Raw genomic sequence first — 12,410 nt, forward strand, 5'->3', positions numbered from 1 at the left:
TGACTTTGGACTTAGGGTTTGGTACTGGCTTAGGAATTGAACCAGTCACATATCTCCACAGTTTACGACCCTTGAGAAAAACAGTCATATTCTGAGACCATGCATGATAGCTAGTAGGACCATCCAACATAATGGTGATAGGACGTATGATGTCGCGTTCATTTTGTTGAGCCATAATGAAGAAAATGACCAAAAAATGAGATTTAGAGACCTCAAATGTAGAAACGGAGCCCAAAATCGGAATCTACGCAAAAAACTGAGCAAGACAGGTCCTGTTGAAAATTTTTGACTTTGGTCAAAGTCAACGGTCAACGGTCTGGTCAACGGTCAACGGCTGACGCTGACGTGGCAGAGTGACGTGGATGCTGACGTGGGATGCTGACGTGGCAGAGTGGTGTCACCTAGGGCTGACGTGGCAGTCCGTGAAACGGAGCAGGGCGCTTGTGGCGCGTGAGGCGCGTGGAAGGGAGAGATGGCGCATGGTGGCGCGTGGCAGCGTGTGGCGGCTCGTGCTCGTGAGGCAGAAACTTCTGGTGGCGCGTGGAGGCGCGTGGAAGGTTGTTTCTGGCAGATTTTTGTTGGGTTTTGCTCGGGACTGTCAGAGCTGTCAATGTGTGCCTTTACTTTGGCGGTTTGATCAACAAACTGACAAAATCCGAGTGTTGACTCGCTTCTGATAGTGACTACTAGATAAAGGCGAGGGCAGCGGAAGAACGCTGGAGATGTCCACAGGAACCAAAAAATCAGAGGAAAGGCTCTGATACCATGTTAACAATATAAAGAGAGAGAGAATGACTGAATAGTCAGTATAATAATATATGTGAAACAATGTACAAAAGAGAGCGTTATATAGGCTAGGTATGTGTGCAGTACAAGTAACATGAGTGCAGTACAAGTAATATACTGGGCTAAGCCCAATGGGTTAATCTAGCTTAATCTATACACTAACATATTTTATACCCAAATTGGGAAAAAGAAAAAAGAAAAAAGAAAATCAAGAAAAAAGAAAGTTTCTTTTTTCTTGAAGGGCATAAAACTAAACACCACATCCAAACAGAAATGCCTTCAGAAACAAAGGGACACTGAGAAATGATAGCTAGCAAGAAAAGAAGCGAAAAAGCACATGCATGCTCTGTTTGCGTTTGGTGTCTGAGAAAATAGTATTACACAAACGAAACGAAAAAAAAGATACTATATATAAAACTAATTGACTACTGCTTGAGTTGAGTGAGTCACATTAATAATAGATTTTGTTTTATGTTTTGATTATGTGAGACGTTTGAGTCTCTAAGAGCATCTCCAGCAGATTTGCCAAATTTTTGTATTGTTTGGACAATGAATAATGACTTTTAGCTCTTACTTACCTATTTTTTCAAATACACTTTTCAATAGATACTCTATCATTTTCTCCATCTCATTTAAATATTATTTTTTTCATTCATTATTTATTCTTTTTTTAACTACACATCTTCCAACATTTTTTTATTCAATACCTGATTATTATAATAGAAAAAATATTTGAAGAATGAATAGTAAAAGTTACAGTGTTCTCTATTTGTAGAGAAGCACTGTAGCAAAAATAATCTAAAAAATGGAGATGGAGAATCTATTGGAGTGTGAGTAGTGGTGTTTTTGCTCCAAAAATAGATATAGAGCATCTATTGGAGATGCTCTAAGAGACAAGCAAAGAAACTAAAACAAAGAGATGAGAGGAGAGAGAAATAATTATTTTTTTATTGAGTTGTTTGATTTTTTTTTTTTTTAAGGAAAAAAAATTCATTTGGAGTAGCTATTGTGCTCTTTAGGTCAAAAGAACTATTGCAGCAACTCCAAAAAAAATTTGGAAAAGTTTTCCTTTTAGAGAGTTTGTTGGAGTTGTTTTTTTTTTTTTTTTTGGTTTGCTCTCCAAAAAATGACTTTGGCTAGTTTATTGGAGATGCTGTTATGCAATTGCAAAACCGTCACATTTCATCTATTTGCTCAAATTGAGAAAATTAGGCATGTCCATGGACTCATTGGACCCAACCTACCCGAGTAATCCGATTGGACTTGATAACGTGCTTAAACAAGAATACACAAACTGCCATATCAGATATAATTTGAAAATCAAAAGTTCAAAACTAAAAACAATTAGCAATGTTGGTTCCAATTTGAGAGGATGACCTAAGTCTAAATAATTGGAAAAGAAAACAGTGTGATTGTACTCAAGGCATTGTAGTATTGCACAATCAGTTGGTACCAAAACTTTTTTATTTTTTTGATAAACAGGAGATTAAATTAAAAAACTACCCAAAGAATACAATTGTTTGAGGACGAGTCCTCTCATTGTACATGCCAATATTATCATAAATCAAAAGTATAACAATGTCCGCAAGTGAACAAAGTTTTTTGGTTTTATAATACATTGATGAAAGTTCTTTTAACCCAAACAAAAGAGCAGGAATTAAAAACAACAACTAAAAAAACTACTTTTCTTTTTGTCTAATAGGTATGATAGTGGACTTCATCTAATATAATTTTTTGTGCTTTTTTGTGGTATTTTCAAGCACTCAAAGCAGTGAAGCTAAATAGCTATATAGTTATTTTAGCTCCACCAAAACACAAAAATCCACACTATAGCAGTGTAGTTAAAGTTAAAATTTTTACCTTCTTTGCTACAATGCACATTTATAAATAAATGTTCACTATAGCTGAAAGCTAAAAAAAAAAATATAATTTTTTATTCTCCCTCTTGTTAAAATATTATTTTTTCCTTTCTTTCTTTTCTTTTTCTTTTCTTCTCATAACTCTCAACTCTCTCTCTCAACTTTCAAACCTCTCACGCCGCCGCCCCCCCACCCACGCCACCACATACCCAACTCTGACCCACCCCTTTCACTAACCTAGCTTGCCAACCCAAGCCCCAAGTCTCAAGCCAAAAGAGAGATGTACGGGTAGAGCGATGAGATCAAAGCGTAATCGGAAACCAAAGCACGGCGAGGATGTTGATAGTGTGGGCAGCATTGATGCAGGGTTTATTCTCCACTGAACCTATAGTAACATCAGCTCCAGCTTGTCGCAGAACGTCAATGGTAATCAGTAACATCGCTTGTCCCTACGGCGTCATGATTGACGACGATGGGAATTCTGGGTTAATGGGTTTTGGATTGCTAGGTTTGTGGGTTTCTGATATATATATATATATATATTTTTGGCTGGTATTTTTGGTTCTTTTTCGCATGGGTTTTTTGGTGTTTGATTTTTTTTTTTTTTTCGTGGGTTTGGTTGTGACTATGGATTATGGTTGAAATGGTAGTTTGTTGGTGTTGGTGGTGGTTTGGTAGCTGTGGTTGTGGTTTTCGTGGGCTGTGTTGGTGGTTATGGCTGTATTGGGCTATGGTTGTGGCTATGTTGGTGGTGGTTTGATTTTTTTTTTCTTGCCGTGGGTTGTGGTTGTCACATAGAGGTTGTTGCTAGTGGAGTGGTGGTGGAGGTGGATGTGGCTGGTTGAAAGGTTTTTGTGGGTGGTTGTTCTTGGTTGGCGGTGATTGTGAATTGTGACGATGATCAGTTTGTGGTTTTTTTTAGTGGGATATATTATTTTATTGCAGTAGATATATTATTTTATTGTGATATTTATATTATTTTATTGTGTTGAAAACTAAAATAAATCCACTGTTGCAACATGTGAGTAGGTAAAATAGATAAATTAACTTTTTGTAGTGCCAAATAGCTAAAATTTTTGCTCTACTGCTGTGGATGCTCTGTCCTTTGGGGATCAACGACTTTCCCATGACAAATGCCAGTCATATAAAGGTTTGTTTCCTGGTATTTAGCCCAAAAGTTCATGTTAATAATCTACCTATCTTGCAAATCGCTCTCTGCTACATGACATTCTAATTTTTTTACTGTAGCCTCTTAATTCTCTTTACTCTACCCCAATAGCAATTCTTGGGATCAGATTCCCTCTAAACAACCACAACAATTTCCATCATATATCAAACCAATCCATCTAATACCTTAACATGAATCTTGTCCCTTCTGCTCATATAGCCTTTATTTATACTTACATTTTGACAATTACTATCAGTTTTTACTAGACACATGTATTTGAGTAACCTCAATCCTTAGGACAACATTCATGATGCAATGTCAAGCTCTCCCTGATTTTTGTAGTGACTGCCTAATTGTACACAATTCCCTTTAATTCTCAAATTTTAAATTATTATAATTGCCTTCTCAATTAATGTCTTATTACCAAGTAATAAGCATTTGTTTTAGACTAATGATTCTAAAAAAAAAAAGTAATAAGCATTTGTTTTAGATTTTTCTATCTTCTCAACTACTTTATGACTAATGATTCACTCACGGTTAAACTTGCTGACTTTTGTCCTCAAAAGAATCAAAACTAAAACCCTAGTGGACATGGACATTACATGAACTTGGTAACGTTAACAAAAAGTCAAAAATTTAAATAGTGAGTGAATGAACTTGGTAATGTAGTGAATCAAAACCAAAAGAACCAATACGTACCTATAAATTTATTCATGTACTGATGTACATGTTCATCCAGACAGAAATGCCACTCAGAAACAGAGGGATATTGAGAAATAATAGCTAGCAAGAAAAGAAGTGAAAAAGAACATGCATGCTCTGTTTGCGTTTGGTGTCTGAGAAAATAGTATTACATAAACGAAACGAGAAAAAAGATACTATATACAAAACTAATTGACTACTGCTTGAGTTGAGTGAGTCACATTAATAATACCCACGCATGCACACTGACACACACGCATATACATATTCCTTTCTTTTTCTTTCTTAATTGTTATATATGTTTTTCTTTTCTATTCTTTTAGTATATTATTTTCTCAGTAACCAAACAGAGATAAAAATAGTGAAAAAGGCCACAAAAAATAAAAAAAAACAGAAGAATTTAAGGTTGTGGAAGGAAAAACCTCATTAGCAACATACACGCTGATCTCGGAATTCCTTTTGCAGAGATTTCGACGTATATGTCGTGGGATCAGCGCCATTATGAATTTTATAAAGTAAAAACCTTTTCTTTCTCTTTGAAAAGTTTGCCACTGATAGTTAGTTAATTAGTTAAGATCACAACAGAAATTTAGCTTTCTTTCCGTTTTGGTCATAGTTAAGCTTAAGTAGTAAATTACTAACTTAATTAATTCATAATATATATATATATGGGTAATTCTACGGTACCCAAAAAGGGGGGGTACGGTACCCATAGTAGGTAACCTTATACCAGGTTATTTTTTTACATTTGACTTTCCATTCAACATTGTGAGTTCCAATTCACATGTGACAGTTCTTTTCTACATTTGGTGTTCCTTACTTTTTTCTCACATTTGATGGTTCCATCCTCACATTGTGCAGTTCCAGCATCACATTGACAGTTTTTTTCTCACATTGTGCGGTTCCCTTATTTTTTTCTCACATTTGACGGTTCCATCCTCACATTGTGCGGTTCCAACATCACATGTGAAGTTCTTTTGTCACATTGGGTGGTTCCCTTACTTTTTTTCACATTTGACAGTTTCATCTCACATTGTGCAGTTCAACATCACATGTAACAGTTCTTTTCTCACATTTGGTGGTTCCTTACTTTTTTCTCACATTTGATGGTTCCATCCTCACATTGTGTAGTTCCAACATCACATGTGACAGTTCTTTTTCACATTGTGGTTCCTTACTTTTTTTCTCACATTTGAGGTTCCATCCTCACATTGTGGGTTCCAACATCACATGTGACAGTTCTTTTGTCACATTGGTGGTTCCTTACTTTTTTCTCACATTTGACAGTTTCATCTCACATTGTGTAGTTCCAACATCACATGTGACAGTTCTTTTCACATTTGGTGGTTCCCTTACTTTTTTCTCACATTTGATGGTTCTATCCTCACATTGTATAGTTCCAACATCACATGTGACAGTTCTTTTCTCACATTGTGCAGTTCCCTACTTTTTTTTTCCACATTTGACGGTTCCATCCTCACATTGTGCAGTTCCAAATCACATGTGACAGTTCTTTTTCACATTGGGTGATTCCTTACTTTTTCTCACACTTGATGGTTCATCCTCATATTGTGCAGTTTAATATCACATGTAACAATTCTTTTCTCACTTTGGTGGTCGCCTTACTTTTTCTCACATTTGACGGTTCCATCCTCACATTGTTCAGTTCTAACATCACACGTGACAGTTTTTTTCTCATATTTGGTGGTTCTCTTACTTTTTTTTCTCACATTTAACGGTTTCATTCTCACATTGTGCGGTTTCAACATCACATGTGACAATTCTTTTGTCACATTGGGTGGTTCCCTTATTTTTATCACACACTTAATGGTCCATCCTCACANAACTGTAGGTTAGTATTTGGGATACGACAGGTTGTGGTAAGATTCCTCATTCTTGTAACCGTTTGATTATTGATTAGTAGATTCTTGAGAATGATGACCTTAAATTCACCAGGTAAGGTTTTGCCTTACGAGAGGTTTCCCCATTTGTCAACAAATCACCGTATTAATTTATTTACAGCTGCATTTAATTTATCTGGTGATTTGTTGGCACCTCACAATTTGTATGTAATTTAACTTAATTAATCAACTTAGGTAATTGAATTAATTAACCAAGGTCAATATTTTTTAGCCCAAATATATATATATATATATATATAGTGATTTCTTTTTATTTTTCTATTACCCTCTGACTTTGGTACTAGTCTCACGACTAAATGAAAACAAATCTTAGGCTTCTTAGCCACTTGATTTGGCTCAACGAAGAACACACAACAAGCCAGCCTTCAGGCTATTACATATACAAATATTTATAGTCTTTACATAAATAAGATAACAGTAGCACTTTCATTCAGCAGTATTTTGCTCGTGTTATAACAAAGTGGTGGAGGATTTGGACTTAAATTTGGAAAAAGTAAAAGATAAATAAATTTGAAAAGATAAATCTATAATAATTTTATTATTGGGACACATTAAATCCCTTAATTTTTTTAAACTATCCCATTTAAACCTCATACTTTAAATGACACGTTTTAAACCCAAGAAGTCAATTCATGCACATATCATGTGTGAGGGTCTGATTTGTTTGGATTTTTTGGGTACATTTATGAAAGTATGGAGTTTAAGGTGCTCCATTTAAGTGTACAGGTTTAATATGTCCCTATGATAAAACTATGAGGTCTTTTTTAGGGTAATTCTACGGTATCCCAAAAAAAAGGGGGAGGAGGGGGGTACGGTACCCACTAGTAGGTAACCTTTTACACCAGTTATTTATTATTTATTTTTTTTACATTTGACAATTCCATCCCACATTGTGCAGTTCCAATATCACATGTGACAGTTCTTTCTAACATTTGGTGATTCCTTACTTTTTTCTCACATTTGATGGTTCCATCCTCACATTGTGTAGTTCCAGCATCACATGTGACAGTTCTTTCTCACATTGTGCGGTTCCCTTACTTTTTTTCTCACATTTGACGGTTCATTCTCACATTGTGCAGTTTCAACATCACATATGACAGTTCTTTTCTCACATTGGTGGTTCCTTTACTTTTTTCTTACATTTGATCCTCACATTGTGCAATTCTAACATCACATAGACAGTTTTTTCTCACATTTGCAGTTCCCTTACTTTTTTTCTCACATTTGACGGTTCCATTCTCACATTGTGTGATTCCAACAACACATGTGACAGTTCTTTTGTCACATTGGGTGGTTCCTTACTTTTTTCTCACATTTGACAGTTTCATCCTCACATTGTGTAGTTCCAATATCACATGTGACAGTTCTTTTCTCACATTTGGTCATTCCTTACTTTTTTCTCACATTTGATGGTTTCATCTTCACATTGTGCAATTCCAATATCACATGTGACAATTTTTCTCACATTGTGCAGTTTCCTTTTTTTCTCACATTTGACGATTCCATTCTCACATTGTGTGGTTCCAACATAATGTGTGACAGTTCTTTTATCACATTAGGTGGTTCCCTTACTTTTTCTCACATTTGACAGTTCCATCCTCACATTATGCAATTCCAACATCATATGTGACAGTTCTTTTCTCACATTTGGTAGTTCCCTTACTTTTTTCTCACATTTGATAGTTCTATCCTCACATTGTGCAATTCCAATATCACATGTGACAGTTTTTTCTCACATTGTGCAGTTCCTTACTTTTTTTCTCTTACATTTGACGGTTCCATCCTCACATTATGCGGTTCCAACATCACATGTGACAATTCTTTCTCACATTAGATGGTTCCCTTACTTTTTTCTCACACTTGATGGTTTCATCTTCATATTATGCAGTTCCAATGTCATAAGTGACAGTTCTTTCTCACTCTTGGTGGTGCCTTACTTTTCTCACATTGACGGTTCAATCCTCACATTATTCAATTCCAACATCACATGTGACAGTTTTTTTCTCATATTTGGTGGTTCTCTTACTTTTTTTTCTCACATTTAACGGTTTCATCCTCACATTGTGCGGTTTCAACATCACATGTGACAATTCTTTTGTCACATTGGGTATTCCCTTACTTTTTTCTCACACTTGATGGTCCATCCTCATATTGTGTAGTTCCAACATCATATGTGACAATTCTTTTGTCACATTTGGCGGTTTCCTTATTTTTTCTCACATTTGATGATTCCATTCTCACATTGTGCAGTTCCAACATTACATTTGACAGTACTTTTGTCACATTTGGTGGTTTTTTTTTTTCTCTCACTTTTAACAGTTCCATCTTATATTGTGTATACCAACATCACATATGACTGTATTTTGTCACATTCATGTTCCTTTTTTTTCCTCACATTTGTCGGTTCATCTTCACTTTGTTCAGTTCCAACATCATATGTGACTATTCTTTTGTCACATTTGGTGGTTCCTTTTTTTTTTTTTTTCTTTTTTCTCACATTTGATGGTTCCTTTATCACATTAGGCATACCAACATCACATCTAATTGTACTTTTGTCACATTCGGTGGTACCTATTTTTTCTCACACTTGACATTTCCATTGTTACATTGGCAATACCAACATCTCATGTGACGTACTTTTATCAATTTAATGGTTCCCTTTTTTTTTTTTTTTTTTTTCTCACATTTAACGGTTTCATTGTCACATTAGACAAGTACCACATCACATGTGACAAAAATACCCCCCGAAACTCTCAAAAATTCTGTGATACCCTTAATACCTAAAAAATGATTGATATACCCTTAGAACCTAGAAAATTATTGAAATGACCCTAAAACCTAGAAAATGACCGAAATGCCTCTAATACCTTTAGAACCTAAAAAATGACCTAAATGACCCTGAAATCTAAAAAAAGTCTGAAATGACCTTGTAACCTAAAAAGTAATAAAATACCCTTAGAACCTAAAAACGACCGTAATGCACCTAAAACCTAAAAAATGACCAAAATACCCATAGAACCTTAAAAATGGCCGAAATACCCTCGAAACCTATAAAATGACCAAAATACCCCCTTAAAACCCTTTAAAATTACTAAAATACCCTTAGAACCTACAAAATTAGAAATGACTGTGAAACCTAAAAATGAGCCTGAAGGCTGAAACCTAAAAATGACTGAAAAACCCTTAGAACCTAAAAAATGACTGTAATGCCCCCGAAACCTAAAAATTACCAAAATACCCCTAAAACCTAAAAAATGACCAAATTACCTTTAGAAACCATAAAATGACTGAAAGACCCTTGAAATCTAACAAATGCCAAAATACCCCTAAAACCTTTATTTGCAAGACCAAAATGACAAATTTATATAATCACTCTACTTGCTTCCCCCTCACCCTCCCCCCCCCCCCCCCCCCTAAAATTCTAGGTGGAACTTATAAATTTTCTTTTGTCATTTAGTTGTTGTATTTTGTTGTATACTTATTGAAATTTAAAATATGATAAGTTATCTAAAAAAAACTATCTTGCACACACACACACACACACGCATTTATGGGAGGTTGTTTTAACTAATATATTTAGTAGTTAGTACCACAACTTAGTGCCCTAGTGTTGACCTAAACCTTATGATTTTAAATTTTTTTTAAGTATTATTTTGAAATTCCTACAATAAAACTTAGGGGTGTGTTTAGATGGCAACATTTGAATTTGGATTTTAAATCAATGGATTTAAATGCCTTGATTTGAAATCCATTGATTTTAAAATTCCTTGTTTGAGTATTTTTATACAATGAAGGATTTGAAATTCATTATTTGAAATTCCATTGTTGGAATACCTAAATTTGGATTTGGATTTGGAATTGGAATTAAGATCATAAAATATTTTTTCCAATTATTTTTTTTCTTAAACCTTCTACATTTTAATTTTAGTAACATTTTTAATAAATACATGAGGTAATGAAAAAGCCATTGACAATCCAATTCACAAAATGATAACTAAAATTCTGTCATCATAACCAACTAATAATTTGCTATTAGTAACAACTTGGGATTGCAAAATATGAATTTATCATATAACTAATTGAATTGAGAAATCCCTATTTGAAATTCTATCAGAAATTTTCTCAAGCACTTGTCATGCCTTCTTTTTAAACCCTAGACAGAGTTATCCTTGCAAAGAGCATGCCAACTCATTAAAACAACCAAGGCAATCATTAAACCCTAGAAGCTTATTTCTTAAAGCTCAAACTGCTAAACACTATTGTTGGAATTTGGATGATTTGGCTGCCTCTTTAGAAGGAGAAGGAAAAGGCTTACTACAAATAGAAAATTGGAAGAACTCAATAAATTTTGATGTTCAGCAACAACGTATTCTTTGTTTTTGTCTAGAAGTTGATTTGACTGATATTGAACTTGAAAAAAGGTGCATGACGTAAGAGCAGCTGTCATGACCCAAACCCAATACCTAGATTTGCGACCATGACCAGCATGTTAATATCAAGCTTGAACTTGATATTAACAAGAACCAACTAAACTTTTAAACAAAAGCTTTCCTCTTTCTTTTCATTGTTGTTTCTTTACTTTAATATATAATTTTTCACTTGATATTTAGAGCATCTACATTGTACTCCAAGAGATAACTTAATCCACTAGTTATTCAATTTCGGAATTTCACATAATACATCTCTTAATATATTAAATTACACAACTTTCATTAGATCCTAAAATACACAATACTACAAAACTAAGCATCAAACTTCCAAAACAGGGGCTATACTTTTAAAGCTAAAACCAGTTTCTCCCAAAAACTCGACTAAGGCTCCCTTTGCTCCAGAATAAAACCTGTTGACTGAAAAAGTGGAAGGGGTGAGCTAAATAGCTCAATAAGGGCAAGTTACATGAAAATTTAATAAGAATGCATGTAAACCAAAGCATTTCATTTTATGGATATTCAGATAGGAAAACATCTTTTAATTTCATGCATATTATTTTATATACTTTAGATTGTGTAAGCACCACAAACATATCTTTGTCTAAAACATGATTGTATGGAATATCTCTATTCAAAACCTTTTAGTGCATAATAATCTTTTTAAAATAACCTCATCACCTACCAAATACTCATATCACTTATCCCTTACATGAAAGTAGAGGAATCAAGAGCCTAAGGTCGAAGGAGCTCAGACTTGGGCACTGGTAATACCTATACCAAATATCAAAGCTTATTACTATTAATTCTACCTTAGCATAAACTTATACATACATCTCGAAAACCTAGCTCTCAAAATTAAGGAAATCCTAATCCTACCTCAAAGAAGTTCCCCAAACACAAGATACATTTATCAAAAAACATGATTCAAGTTCATATTCAATCATATAATGAAGGAAACACAAAATGACCTTAGCAAGGGTTTAATAATTCGTTAGGTTTTAATAGCTTGTCTACCAAATGCAAAGTAAATGATTTTTTCCAAAATGACATTTTCTAAATAACCAAATGGCAGAGTATTAACAAGCCATTCTTTGATTTTCTTACTTGCATTAACATTCTTAATTAAGTAACCAAAATACCCCTGGGTAGCCATAAGGCAGCATAGAACTCAGTCATTGCAATTACAATTTCGTGTAGTCATTTAGGGTTAAACTTTAAACTTAAAACAAGGACTCAGCTTCAATAAGCACATGAAAATTAATATTCACACTCTTCAAAGCTGAATCTTATAAGTTCAAGGAATTATGTATAAAAATAAGTAAATCCTCATTAACTTCAAGGAATTATGTATAAAAATAAGTAAATTAGATTTCCAAAGATTGAATGAGTACATAATCCTCATTAATTAACAATATAGTTTGTTGGTATATTACAGTAGCCCACACACAAACAATAAACAACATAGCAGCATAAAAAATCAAACTTACCTCTCTTGCCATAGAGGACAAATATAACTAGCCCCCTTTTCTTTTTTCTTCTTTAA

Source organism: Quercus suber, unplaced genomic scaffold (assembly GCF_002906115.3).
Source record: "Quercus suber isolate HL8 unplaced genomic scaffold, Cork oak 2.0 scaffold_187, whole genome shotgun sequence".
Lineage (NCBI taxonomy): Eukaryota > Viridiplantae > Streptophyta > Magnoliopsida > Fagales > Fagaceae > Quercus > Quercus suber.